This window comes from Anguilla anguilla, chromosome 11 (assembly GCF_013347855.1).
Source record: "Anguilla anguilla isolate fAngAng1 chromosome 11, fAngAng1.pri, whole genome shotgun sequence".
Lineage (NCBI taxonomy): Eukaryota > Metazoa > Chordata > Actinopteri > Anguilliformes > Anguillidae > Anguilla > Anguilla anguilla.
In genome coordinates this window covers 16,375,928-16,390,837 of record NC_049211.1, presented here as the reverse complement: position 1 = coordinate 16,390,837, position 14,910 = coordinate 16,375,928, and the positions used below count along the sequence as shown (strand labels likewise).

The 14,910-nt window shown below is 38.9% G+C and overlaps 1 protein-coding gene across 4 annotated transcripts in view; it reads right to left on the bottom strand.

Annotated features, from left to right (window-relative positions):
• Positions 1–14,910, bottom strand: part of bsna (bassoon presynaptic cytomatrix protein a) — a 135,539-nt gene that overhangs the window by 119,487 nt on the left and 1,142 nt on the right. The window lies entirely within an intron of this gene.

Below are 14,910 nucleotides of genomic sequence, written 5' to 3'. Positions count from 1 at the left end.
AAACATTAAAAATTACTTTGCTAGGTACCTGTAAGCGGTACACGTTTTGACACGGTTTGGGATTACCACCACATAGCACACATTAAACACAGGATGGAAAGATAATATCCTTAATGTATGTGTACTGCAACATAAAAGGCTCAACCAATGGCCCATCCATAGTCCCCCAATGTAAAACTAAAATTTCTACTAAACTGGTAGTGTCACGGGCTGATTCCGTGTCGAGTTTGAACGTGATTCGTTCTTTTATTAAAGACCGCACAAACGATTTTCCCAAATGCCAGCTTTATTCCATCTGGGGAAGAATTGCGTTCGTGTGTTATGTATTCGTGTGGCAATGTCGGTTCTGTCTGTCCGTTCTGGTAATATGATATTATTATTTATTTTTCTTGTATCAGATGTGGCCTGCTGGTGTAAGTTTGTAATGTTGCGTTTGTATGTGTTATTTGTACTGTTTGTATGTGTCAAATGAGTAGCGTGTGAATGTTTCTGTTTACATGTTTTTTGGTTGAATAATACAAACATACACCTGTTTTTCATTGACCGTTTGCAAACACAATGCTAATCCTACTCACTTTCGGGTCTCAGGCTCAGCTCCACGCACCCCCAAATGGAGCAAGGGACAAACCAACGTAATGTAGACGGAGGTAGATGGCAGCTACCACTGCAGTATATGTTGACGGGGGGATTTCTAATTTATTTATAATTTGTGTATAATTAATTTTGAGTGACTTTATTTTCTTTTCTTATGTTATATATTATTACTGTAATTGCTATCATGTTTTTTGTGTTGTTAATTTATTGTAGTTTGGCTGTTGTTAAGTTAATTGATATAATGTATGGCGGTTTATGTCGGGGGAGGGGCTACTTGGTATAAAGCAATGAGTTTAGAGTCCCTCAGGCAAGCCTGACTCAACCTGCGTAGCGTACTTTGCACCACAAGGCATAGCAAAATTGTGCAAATTGCTGCATTTCTTTTTATTTCTTTATTTGTTCTTTTGTTAGGTACAGATTTTATTTTCAAGTATTTTTTTGTGTTTGTTTCTTTTTTTCGTTCACTGTACATATTTTGCACTGCATTGTGGGAACTGGCACTGTAAAAAATAAACTTCGCGGGGTTCTTTGACCTTACTGCTGCTTCTTCACGTTTTGTTTGCCTCCGGCTTTCGCGCTACCCTTGCTGGTTGCCTATACAGGTAATTAAAATGAAATGCACAGCAATCTTGTTGGTTTTTTCCACAATTCATTTGATCTTAATAGTTTTGTTTATTCTGCTCTTACTTTAAAAATGTCACACCTTTAGTATCTAATGATCAGTAAAGCACATACACATTCTCAATTCTTGGATATGGACACTACAGGATTCCAAAATCTTTGGCATTTAATCCTTTGGCTTTTACTGACTCATGAGTCATTAATGCAAAAAAAACTGCAATACACCACAAGAGAAATATTTCAAGGGTGAAAATAAGCCATTCATGTCCACCAAACAAAAACCATGTATCCTATATGATTATGTGGCGTATTAACATATTTGCTTATGTTTTATATTGGGTTCCAAGGTGCATAGCTTGGTAGAAGGAAATGTCACTAAAACAGTTTTAGCAAATCGTAACACAAACATGTGAGCACAAATTTAGGACTGGCAGGATTTCAGTGACTGTCATCTGATGACTGTTTAACATGTAGATTATAATACATTATAATCTACATGTTAAACAGTCATCAGATGACACGTGATATTTAGAGACACTAATGAGGTCAAAATTACTGCATACATAATTAAGCATGTAAGAGGTACTCAGTGTCCCACCTCAATGTGAACACCTATTTGCATGGCAGTTAAAACCTCAGAGGTTGCTAACTTGCTACACCTGATATCTTTCTGCATGTTGTTCTAAAGAAATATGTAAGTGTTCAGTGGATTCATTGCTTTCTGTGGGCACTCATCAACCTGAAGGTATTTTTTTACGGTTTCAGAATATTAGGACAACATAGACTTTATTTCTGCACTTTGAGGAGAAATGCTCATGTTGAACAAGCCTCTCAGTGCTATGCTGCACCAACACATTTCAGATAAATCCGTCTATTACTGGAGTCCAGTGCAGACAGTGCAAGTAATTGCAGGGTGCAGAAAGCAAGATGGCTCCTGCACTGGTGGTCATGAAGGAGACTGTCACTCGCACAAGACCTCGCATCCACAATAACACAGGCCTTCATAATAACTGAATGAGGAAAAAACATACCATTCATTCATTGAAAAGCCTATACATTTTGTTTACGGTTGTGTGTGGAATGACAACACATTCATTTCCCCTTTGTTCTCTCAGGGCAGGGCATACAGGAGTTCACTGCTGCACTTAAAGCAGTGTATTCTCCAGTCACAACAGAATTTTCTGCTGGACCTTCTTTGAATGTGTCACTTGCATGTTCTACTCTTTTTTAGCCTTTTAGGACCATTGGAAATAGTTTAATATAAATCTTTCACCTACATAAGTCTGTTGGACACAAGGTATGACAATTTAACTGTGACTGGAATTGTTTCCAAAGCATCCTGCCCCATTTTATTGGCTGCCCATGGTGCACCTAATTGCATAAGACACTGTGCTGACTAAGCTTACATATTTACATTGCATGACATTATCAGTGTTCTGGAATTTTAAAAATGCCACATGGTTCATCATCTTTAGCCAAGACTTTAAATCTCTACCAAAATCTTTCAGATAATGCTCTATTATACAGCTTTCAATCTATGATGTCCTGTTTGCACATCTTCAGGAATACAGGGGTCAATGATAAACCGACAGTATTGCCTCTTGTTGTCAGATTTTGTTGACACATTCTGACAGAGATGAAAGAAAGAGAAAGAACACACTGATAAAATTGCGAAGATGGCCCACTCAGGTTTTTCGTCATCACTTACACCACACTATAGGATTTGCAGGATGGACCATAGGATCACACAGGGAGGGGGGTGTTCAGCTAACAGGGCTTCCCTCATCTCATTGTGAATCCTCTGGTGAGTACCTGCATTCCGCCTGTTTCACCCGTCCAGTTCTACAAGTACAAAATGATGGCACAGCTGAGCTACCAAGTATTTTTTTCTGTATTGATTTATATAATAAGCACTTGTTTCAAATTGATGGTGTACCACACATAAAAAACAAATAAAATATAATCATAGAGAGAGTTTGACTCTCAACATGATAAATAATAGGTATACCAACTTCAGGAATGCATCTATTTTGTTTAAACATGTACATTATATTACATTACATTATAGGCATTTAGCTGACGCTCTTATCCAGAGCGACTTACAACAGTGTAACCAAAGTGAATGTACTCATTCAAACATTGCTTCATAAATAGGAAGGAACCAGAAACTATATAGCCATTCTGACCCATTTATTTTGAATTTGACCCTCATGAAAAGGAGGTTGAAGAGCCCTGCAGGACCCTTAAAGAAGGACGCTGAATCGCACATCAATACCGGAGATATGGAGGAAAAGCCACAGTAAACCCACCTGCTGTACTTATCAAAAGGCTTTAAATTAAGGTCATCATTTAAACCTCTGGGGGCAGGTGCTTTTAAAATGGATATCCAATACATTTCACGCTGTGACAACATTTCTGATGGATCTCCTCCTCCGGCTGCCATTTGTATTTTCCGGAGGTAAACAAACTTCAGTGTTGCGGGTGATCCATGATCGGCCTGCCCACAGCTCTTGGCCGGTGCATAAACAGCGTGTTTTTTCATGCGAGTCCACGCGTTGCATTTGAGATAATACAGATGATACAATCTTTAATAAAATATTTCTCTCCAAGCACCTTCATAGCAAAGGAGAGACGTGGGAGATATTCAAAAAATAAGCCAAAACAAACAAATCCCAAGATGCATCGCAATGATGTGGCAAACGGTGGAAGCCAGCCAAGGAGAAAGTGGTGAAGAATGGAACTCACATTGATGGCTGGTTCTTGTTCAAATCCGCTGCCTTGCAGTCAAACTCTCTTATTGTTTTCTATCATCTGGGCTTCTTGCTGCCCCTCACACTGGCTTTCTAAGCTGAGGTCCAATGTGCACACATGAAAGGACTACCCTGGACAATGAGTTTGTCTGTTACCTTTAAAATGACTGTGTGAGCATGCAAGCCATGTTTTATCATTTTCTGAATTAACATTCTCTCTCTCTCTCTCTCTCTCTCTCTCTCACACACACACACACACACACACATAAATACACACACACACCCACACAAAGGTGTATTTTTTATTTTCAAGTTATCGATGACATGAGAAAATGTAAAAGGTGTTGATGAATGACAGTTCAAGACTGTATAGATTGGAATCTCCTGACCTGGTCTTGGTCTTTGGATTTAGAAAAGAAAATGAATTTGGTCTTGATCTTTTTCATATAAATTAATTGGGAAATAGCTTCATAGATTGTTGGTCATAGGTTGTTGTGTAAACCTGCCTCTGTCCCTGTTTCTGCCTCAGTCGGACTTATATTCTAATGGTACACAGTATTGGTCTTGGTTCCTGCTTCATGATCCACTGTGCATTGTGGCCTAGTTCACAGCAGCATGTTGACAGAGCAAACACACAATGTCCCTGTAATGTTCTATGATTTTTTCATCAACATCAGCAAATTGCCACATGTATCATTACAGAATGTAATATGAGAATATTATTTTATGGTTGAGAAGGCCCGTAAAAACCCCTTTCGTCCAGGTCCATTGCAGATACCCTTTCAGACATATGAAGGGGAATCAATTTCCTTGACTTGAAAACAGGGATCTTAAATGCCTTCTCCTGTTGTTATGCCGTGTGCTGCAAAGTAAGCTCTACTACATGCAATCCCAGGGAGCATCATGTTGAAGAATGAACTGACAACACTATACTAGTAACCTTGCATTTACGCATTGTTCCTCTAAGTAGCTCCTGCTCATTTTACAGTGTTGGACACAGGAAATTGCATTCTGTTTTGCGACAAGACCTGACCCCTCTGGGCCCATCTTAATAGTATGCACAACCTGTGCCAGTACCTAAAGGAATGCTGATCTCTTGACAGGTGTGTCCCTGTGCTCTTCAAAGGCCACCCTGTGGTGTATAAAAACACCCCCCCCCTTTCTCTTTCTCTTTCTCTCTCTCTCTTTCTCTCTGGCCAGCTCTGTACCCTAGCTATTGAGCCTTTTTAATGCTTGCTACATAGTGTAAGTGGATGTGGGGGGTGGTGGTCCCTGGGTCTTCTCCTTTTTTCTCTGTGGTGGTTTCAGCATATGCAGATGACATTACGGTAATGGCTAGAGATGATGAGGATATACAGGCATTGGAGGATAGCCTGCAGGTATATAAGCGTGCCACCTTAGCCAGGATAAACTGGGGAAAATGTGAGGCTTTGATGTGTGGGGATTGGAGTATCAGGCCCCTGCTATAACTCCCACAGGGTCTACAGTGGGAACAGGAGGGGGTTAAATTGTTGGCAGTGCATCTCTCTCTCCCTCTTTCTCCCCAGAGCCTTGTTCTTTTCCAGCTCTGCAATTGGCACATGCAGTTCTGGCACATTACACATCCAGCCATTGTAGTGAAAGTCACAAATATTTGTGCATACAATACATAAAATAAAACCTCTCAGATACCGAACTCAGAATTATGGACTGACCGGTCAGCCCAACATGATATAATACCTGAAGTACCATATGCAATTATGCCTTAGAGGGCCTATAAAATTATGATTATTCTCCTGATTCTCCAAGTTCAACAATTGTTTGGCAGTCAGCACAGACACATGACTAATTATACAATTAGGGACTAATTATGAGGGGTTCCTCTGTGAAAAACAATGAAATGACACTGTTATGTGTGGAGGCAGTGAAACCTGGATGTACAAACAAAGGCAAAATCGATGACACTATCCTGCTGGTACGTTGCATCTGCATATCTTGCAGTCTTATCTTACGTAACTTATCTTTAGACCACAGAACAAAGATTACAATAGACCTTTAAAAACACAAACAAGTCGGAGAAGTACACAGACGAGGGCAGCAGAGTAGTCAAAACTTTGAAGGGGTAAGAGTGCAGTAACAAGTAGTATGACTTAAATTGCTATTTCACTGAGGAATAGTGCTACTACCTGAGGCAGTGCTAACACTGTTGAAAAAGTAGATGACATAAATTTCCTACATGATTTTTTTAGAGTAAGATTGGCATTACACCCATTAAAGGAGATAAGAACTTGTTGGAAGCTGTACTTAATTTGAAGAAATGGTTCTTTCTTGGTGTACAATACAGCTAGAGTGTGGTTGACTTCATCCACTGGTTTAAGAGTCAGGAAACAGAATTCACAGAAACTACAAAGAACTGGAGCAGCTGACAAGCACTGGCAACACAAAACAGGCGCACAGCACAGATAGAACAATAAACCATCAAAATACTAAAACATTCAACAAAGAGAGAAAACAGCTAACTCATTTCTGAATACTGTCAATACTGACCTGAAACAAGTTTGCAGTCTAAATATAGAAAATCTCCCCTGTTGTTTAATTTCAGGCTTCATAAGAACTGATAATCTGAACTTCAAAATCACCATCAGAATGTTCAGAATAAACCCAAGATATTTTCGGATCAGTTCTGAGATACAGCTGAAAAAGTACTTTCCACTTTATCACAGAAGGACAAATGTGTGAGTCATTACTGTATCTACCTACTATCTCATCTCATCAACATCAATCATTAGCAGCAATTTATGAAAGAAGCAGCTTTGAAGCACCTGACATTAATTACATTGAGTTATAAGATTTAGAACACTGGCCTTTTTCCTTTGCATAAATCTGTGATATTCATTGCTGATCGTATGGCATATTCAATTCGCATTTGACAAGATAAACAATTCCACTGATGCTAGGCTTGTGGTACCATTTTTCACCAAAATAGAATGTTTTACCTAAAAAAACTTACAATCTGTTATACAAATACATACATTCAACTTAGAAAGACACCACCTTACAAAAGATAAGATGCATTTTCTTTCTTTCTTTCTCTCTCTCTCTCTCTCTCTCTCTCTCACACACGCGCTCATTCTGTCTTATTCGTACTCAGTTCGTATCAATTTCCACCACAGCTGTTACCTCAAAAGAATTCTTCCTGTGACTGGAGAGCTATCCAGACCAGCTCAAAACCCTAGTCTCTAAGCCTGTATTCTACTTAGTGTACTCCGCAACACAGCACTGCTAACAGTAGCAATTTTTTGGTAGGCCATGGTAGTGTAAAGAATGCACACACACGCACATGCACACACATACACACACACATAAATGCTTGCATGCCTGTACACACACACACACACACACACACATGCAATCACAAACACACACATTCACACTGGACACTTGGAAATTAACTTGATGGATGATTGACAAGTGTGGAGGCCAATTTAATTTTCAAGCAAACGCCTGTAAACACATGCAAAATGCAATTTATGGTAATGAACATGTATTTTATAGTGAAAAATCCACTCTGAAAAGTGATGGGTGTTGAACTGATAAAGAGGAAGTGCTTTGTAGCATTAAATTGACAAAGCCCGCTGTGAAAAAATGAGGCTGCTTTACATTCTGTGACATACTTCAGAGCCTTGGAAAACTATCCTTTAAGCTGAAATTTCCTTCAGTGGCAATAAACATGTCAATGTGCCTGTTGACAAATATGATGTTTGCATCTCCACTTTACTTCCAGTCACTGTTTGGCCAACCCTTACAGACCAGGCTACAGTGAGGTCAGTGGAGGCCTCTTTGCCAGATGGAAGTGGGACACAGCATTTAAAAACAAACAAAAAAAATATTTTCCTTTCTCTTTGGTCTGGAAGTATTCCCCTGTTGACTGCCTCAACCAATCCCCCCCATGTGCTCCCAAGGGCATTCAACTAATCTGTACCCCCTGCCTAATATAACTGTGCAGTCTGATTTCCTTCTAATGCCCACATTGACAAAAACATGTTTAGAATTAATACCCAGAGAGATTTTGGTCAATAAGACATTTCAGCCAATTATAGTTTCTTTCTCCAGTGATTGATGCAGGAGGACTGGCCAATGTGCTTCCGTCCCCTGATAACTGCAAAAACCAAAAAAAAAGTAAATCTTAAAAAGCTCTATAGTCTTATATTTAGACAGTGTGCTTTTCTTCATGTCTAAACCATGATTGTAAGAGGGAAGAAATCTACACTGTGAACGGTTTCTCTGGGTTCCCTTTTTTAAACAGTTGCCTATCTACTTGAAGAAATAAATCCAAACACCTGACCAAGGACCTAAATAAATGAAGGCCAGGCTTTTTTCTTCTTCTGAGCAATCCAAGTCCCTCTGGATTTTCAGAATATTAAGCTTGAGATTGTTCTGGGTGTTCTGCACCATGTTTGTGCAGGGTTCATAGAGACAGGATTTAAACCCAACTCTTTATTCCCAACAAAGACTCAATAATAAATTAATAATTTAAGGAGAGAACACAGCTTTAAGACATCCTATGTAGAAATTCTGCATTTGTGGCAAGGTTTTTTTTTTTTCAGAAGCATGCACATGAATTACAATTTTCTGGGAATGAACAAGAAGTTAAAACTAGAATTCAGCAAAACTCTTTCCTATCCACACTAACTGCCATTCACCAATTCACTTACATACACTTACATAAGATGTTGGTTTTGAAGGAGCATACCGCTCTGGAGAATATTTTTATGTTTTTCCATCTATCTGGTGAAAGTCCCACAAAATGGAGGCTTCAATCTAAAATAAAAAAATGTAAAAAAAAAAACTGGGGCTTCCATTGCCAAATTTTAATGTCTATAATAAGCATCATCCTCTATCAATAAGCCAGACCTAGCCAGAAGCTGTGACGCCTTACTAACTTTCATCCAGGAAGATCAGTGCCAATGTTTGATTGCACAGCAAACTTGTAATGTACATTTTTGAATAATCTGACAAAAAACGTCCATTTTCCAATATTTAAAAATGAAATAAGAACAACCACGACCCAAACTACGAATTACAAATCATGTTATGGGTCAGACAACCAAAACTATAATATTAAACATCATTTGCATTTTTCATCAGAGAAGATTTTCCAGGAGACAAGAATCAAACAAATCCTCCCAAAATTTATTTTATGCCATAATGAAATAAATTAACTGCGCTTGATTTTTTTCTGAGCAGCAACATAAAGAATGTAATTAAGTCTGTTTGATATGAATGATTTGCAATTCTCAACAGCATGAAGTTGCACGTCAACATCTGTAAGCCCTCCAGTTTCGGGGTGGTTCATAGAGTATATAGGCACGAGCTGCAAGGAAAATTCACCCACTGATTAAACTGGCACCCAGGACCCTGTTTTTCTGATGACAAATATCTGGCAGAATAAAGTGTTCACTATGCTGCCATTAAATACCATTATATCCATGAGTTGCTCATGTAGTATCCACAGGTCATGGTGGCCAACTTGTTTCTGTGAAAGATCTTATCTGGCATTTCCCATTTTAAAGGTAGATGGCAGAAGTAGCAGTGAAAGCCAGAGTATATTAATTTCCTGATAAGCAGAGGGCAGTCACTGTAAATAGTCTGCAGAACACGCCCAACATGAAATCGTCCCTCCTAAAGTCCTGTTCAGTTTGTTACGCCCAGAAAATCAAACTGAGTTTTGCTTTGGAGTGACTGTGTTTGGACATGGGAAAGAATGCAGTAAAAGATTATCTTACATAGCATTATCTTCTCTATCTTACACATTCTTTTACTAACCCTGCTGATGAAGAATCCATTAACCATCTATTATCTTGCAATCATAGTTGATAAGGTGCTTCTTGTTCCACAATGTTACAACCCACTGAGACAACTACAGAATTTTAGACATGTATCATACAATAAAGTGTTGGGATGAGAACTAAGACACTAAGGTAAGTATTTGTACATTTTCAGAATTCCTCTTAATGCAATCTCTCTATTGCCCACTATGGTCAAACACAGTAACATGATTTTAAAAAACACTCCACAGAGGGTGACTCTCAGTCCACAGAGGGCGACTGTCACACTGTTCACACATTCACACTGAAATGTGACTACAGATTCTCTACTCAGCCTTAATGAGCCTCACATACAGACATGTATGTGAGGACACAGAATGTGCGGAAACCTTTAAGAGAGAAAGGAGAGCAAGTATTAAGAACCAATGATTTCTCTTTTCACACTCTCTTGCACTCTCTCTCTCTCTCACACACAAACACACACATACACTCCTCTGCCTTTAAATGGCCAGTAGGATAACATGCAATAATTTCTCCTTCAGACGATCCAGGCTGTTTTTGTGCTGGGAATGAATGCTCCTTTCCCCTGGCTAGGCTCTGAATTAGAGCAGGTTGCACTTAGAGTTGGTCTCCAGCCAGATGAATATCATCAGTTTTCCAAGCTCATTGCTTGCTTTGGATGGGACAGATTTGCCTGGCATTTTTGTGAAACCATTCGTAGTTTTAAAGCCAGACTGCTAGTAATTCTTAGCTGTGGTTGTGAGTATATCAAGAGACCGTGCCTAAGAAATAATTCACGTGTGATGAATGCTGACAAACACTGTGCAAAAACTGCGATGGCCATATTGTGCGTGGGCAGGGACCAAGAAATAAGGCAGTTTATGCACAGCTAGAAGCAAACCATAAGCAACCCATTATAAGTCTTTGTGGACCATATTGGGTAGAGCTCCTGTTCTTTCCAGTCTATATTGAAAGTCTACAGACTGAGAACAATACATATGTGATGTTAGTCAGTCATTCTGTGAGAATGAATGAATAAATGTAGAAGTTTTGTTGTACTGGTGCCATATTTAATCTTGATCATGTAATAATGTAAAATGTGGAAAATCCTGTATTACATATCTGTTTGTAGCAGGGTATGGTCAGCAACAAAAACAATGATAATGAGTGGCACGAACTATTCACACATCATAAATATGCTAATATGAGAGAAATAGGTAAATGCTATGCAGCTATTTGCATTTGCGTAAAATAAATTTGGCAACCCTACATTGGTTCATGAAAGACTGAACAGTTACATTTTTGGATATAATCCTCCACTTTCTGGCCTCAAGCCTACTCAACCCCAATTCTGAGGGAGGGAGACCGCCCTTAGAGTGTTCTTCAGCGTCACTATTGTGGCATTTGCTAACATTTGCTGACATCAGCTTTGTGCTTTTTGGGAGCATATTTTAACTTTTTAGAAATATAATAGAACACTGGCATAATGATACAATGGCACTTCCATCTTGGTGGATAGTTCATTAATTTGTGATCCAACTTGAGCAGAAAGAGTCCCCCTCTTAGCCACCATCACACCATGCAAGAAAACACACACATGTGCAAGCATGCATGCACACACATGCACACACACACACACACACACACACACACACATGCATGCATACCCGCACACATCATCCAATCACAGGAATGGGTACAGATACCTTCTGTTTAAATTGGTGTTAGGGCACTGATTCAACTGAATGAAAGCACTACTGGAACCACGACTGTGCATAGCATTTCATCTTTATCTGCCAAAGATATATTAGTGGTGACAAGAAACAAGCAGGGGCCAGGGAAGATCCACAACTCTTAATCTTCCTCCATGATGAGGATGAAGGCCAAACACCCGGGAGACGCATGGCAACCATGGACTTAACGGACTGGAATAAAGCCTTAATGAAAAAAAAGGAGCAAGTCCTTAGCAATACTTAATGCTAGCAGCTGTCAGGCAAATTACCAAGGGGATGTGCTCCACAGTCATTTTGTTTATTCAATCAATACTACAGAAAAACTTTCGGTGAAGTCAAGTTATGTGGATAACCATAAAGGCTTTGGTGCATGTGACCTGTGCCAGTAAAATACAACAATACACAGCGAAATGCATCCCTTATCTCTGCACAATGCAAAAATACATAGACCACACTGAGAGAATAATGGAGCATTTGATTCTACATCTGCTGTGTGCTCCCTTACGGGGGGCAATCACATGACCCACTTTTTTTCCACAGCCTCAGAAACATCCCCCTTTTAACCAAAGCCAAACCCTTCCATTTGTTCCTTATCTGAGCATATCAAAACCAGCACATTTACTCATACTGAATTAATTGCATCACCTATATTTTGCATATTTCTTATTTATACAGCATGTTATTAACTGAAAAAACAGCAACCTCTCCCATGTTATTATTCTGAAAGCTGGGCAGTTTGACATCATTGCTTTTTTCCTCAACAGAATTTGGAGTCGGGAAATCTTCAAGTGCTAGGAATCAATATAATGAAAGAACCATATAATCAGCAGCTCTGTTTAACTCACAGTTGGGACAGTCACTGGTGGATTTTAAAGATTTTAATTCACTGACTGGACGGCAACAGTCGCAGATAAAATGGCTGTTCCCAAAGGGTGTCATGGAGGATAACTGCATTTGTTTTACAGCAAATAAAGCCATTACACTGACATCAAAGGACTAAACATAGCACAGATCTGCTATGATCCTTTTGTTTCTTGTTAAATTTAAAACTTAAATTCAATTGCTCTAATGTTAATATTGCATAGTGTTTTCGTTATGTATGTTAAGATCTTGTAGGTATTTTCTTTTGAATTTGTAAAAGGCAGTTCCATTATATACATGAACTTGATTGTACTGTGCCAAATGAAATGTGAAGGACTGATGGAATAACTCACTGAAAAAGAAATGTCAGGGCATAAAGAATTTAATTCCAACATGCCATTTATCTTATACCAGCGAAATAACACGACTTGCAAATATGGAATCATATAGAAATTTCTAATAAGGACCCAAAAAGAAGCACTTATTCAAATAACTATAAGTTATGGTATTTATGAAAAAGATGCTTCAAAAGCCTGATGAAACATTCTGACAACCAGTTCTGATTACTTTTAGTCCAAATGAATGTGTTTTCTGGGAACAGGCAGATACTCAATCAGGAAGCAGTTATTACTCATGTACCTACATGACCTCTGTGAATGACCGGTGGTACATGTGTTCTACACAGATCCCTGGGTGTCTGTTACAAATCCCTCTTTAGCCCTGTAAACCATTTAAGAGAATGATAGAGCAAGGGAGTGACTGAAAAGCTCCAGACGTTTTTGTATAAAGAATATCTGCCAAAAATGTCAACCCAGATTTTGACATCCATACTTTTCAGTTCTTCATCCCTGTGTTTCAGTTATGTTCACGTTCAAATAATCCAGCTAGCATAGCCTGCTGTCGATACAAAAATCAAACAAGGACACTTACCATCTGACAAAGTTCTCCGCATTTAATATTCTCTCAGATAAGCATGAGACCAAGCCTTCGGTGCCTTCTTGGATGCTTTCAAAAATACAGAGGTATCCAGACTGAGACCAAACAGTAGAACTTTTTGGAAGTACATATCTGCAGGTCCCACCTGCCTCTCCCTCTGTCTTTATTATCACAGTGTGTTGTATTCAGTTACAGTGACGAAGTCCCCATTCACAACCAGCATACAATGGAAAGTCCTTGTGAGAACGTTTTGCTTAGACGTGTGAGGAAATTTATCACTGGCATGCGGAGTGCAAGGCAGAGAAGCAACGGGTGTAATTGTTTTTGATATGACTGGGGTGGGAACAAAATTCACAAACCTCTGGGGACGGGGGATTTATTTACAATTATGCCACTGATATGAAATGAAGACCGGGGAGTTTATTCAGACTCATTTCTTTATAGCGATATGGTGGACTGTACTGCAATTATCCAGCGTGCGGGAAGCATTGCTGCTCTGAAAGATATACGAGGTCTCAATCGGTCAAAAGCCAGCACGCGCCTGAGTGCCTGGACCTCTTTAACAGGTTTAGCACCTTGACGTATCTAATTTGACCTGGCTCCGCAATCAGTGTGCCATCGCACCGTGATTAACAGCCGAGTAACTCTCTCAGACAATGAGAGGCTGATTATCAAGGGCAGTCATAAGTCATTACAATGATTTACACACCATGTCATCGATGACAAAAAGGAAGACAAAAAAAGAATTGTTCAATCTGTATGAAAGGCCAAGAAGATTTCAATAGTTCATCCCACACCTTATCTCAAGTGATAATCAACATTTGTTTTCTTTCTGGTGACCACTCCCAAACCACTGTTGAAAGCATTTTTAAAGCATTTTGTCTTTTAGAAAGTGCATGATTCCGCCCTTCTTCATTAAAATAGGACATTGGATGTGATCAGCGAGAGGTGGGGTTTTGATTATTATTTTAGTACCCATTATCATGAACGACCAGTGTGACAATGCAATACATGTAACTGTGACGCCATAGTGCTGAAAATAAAAATGCATTAATACATCATAGCACGTTGGGTGGCATGTAATCAGCAGAGCATTATTTCCAGTACTGACAGGCGTCTTGTATTATTAAATGGAGAGGGAGGGAGCGCATGAAACAAACACACATGCTTTTCGAGCTGCACGTGATACAGTCTGTTCACATGGACTTTTATTACGCTGTTATTAATAGTTAATGTAAAAGCATCTCTACAGTAGCAGCCCATTTACATTATAGACTGCTCCTAGAAGCTAATTGAATGGTATTTCTTGCTTCGGTAGACTAAAATATTCTCATTACGAAACAAATTTTCAAAATATATATCGGCAATTTAAATGAAAAAAAAGGTTATTTATTGAACGAATATGGTTCATTTCTTTTAAATAACCGTGGGGTTTAAACCGAAAAACGTCGCATTTATTTTTCGCAGGATAATACAATTTACAGTAGCAATAATCCAAAAAATGACCTGATAAAATTATACATATAAAACTGTTATATAATACGGCATCAATTGGATACTTATTTTCCAACCATTAATTTCAAACGTGAAGAAAAGTCATTAATTAGC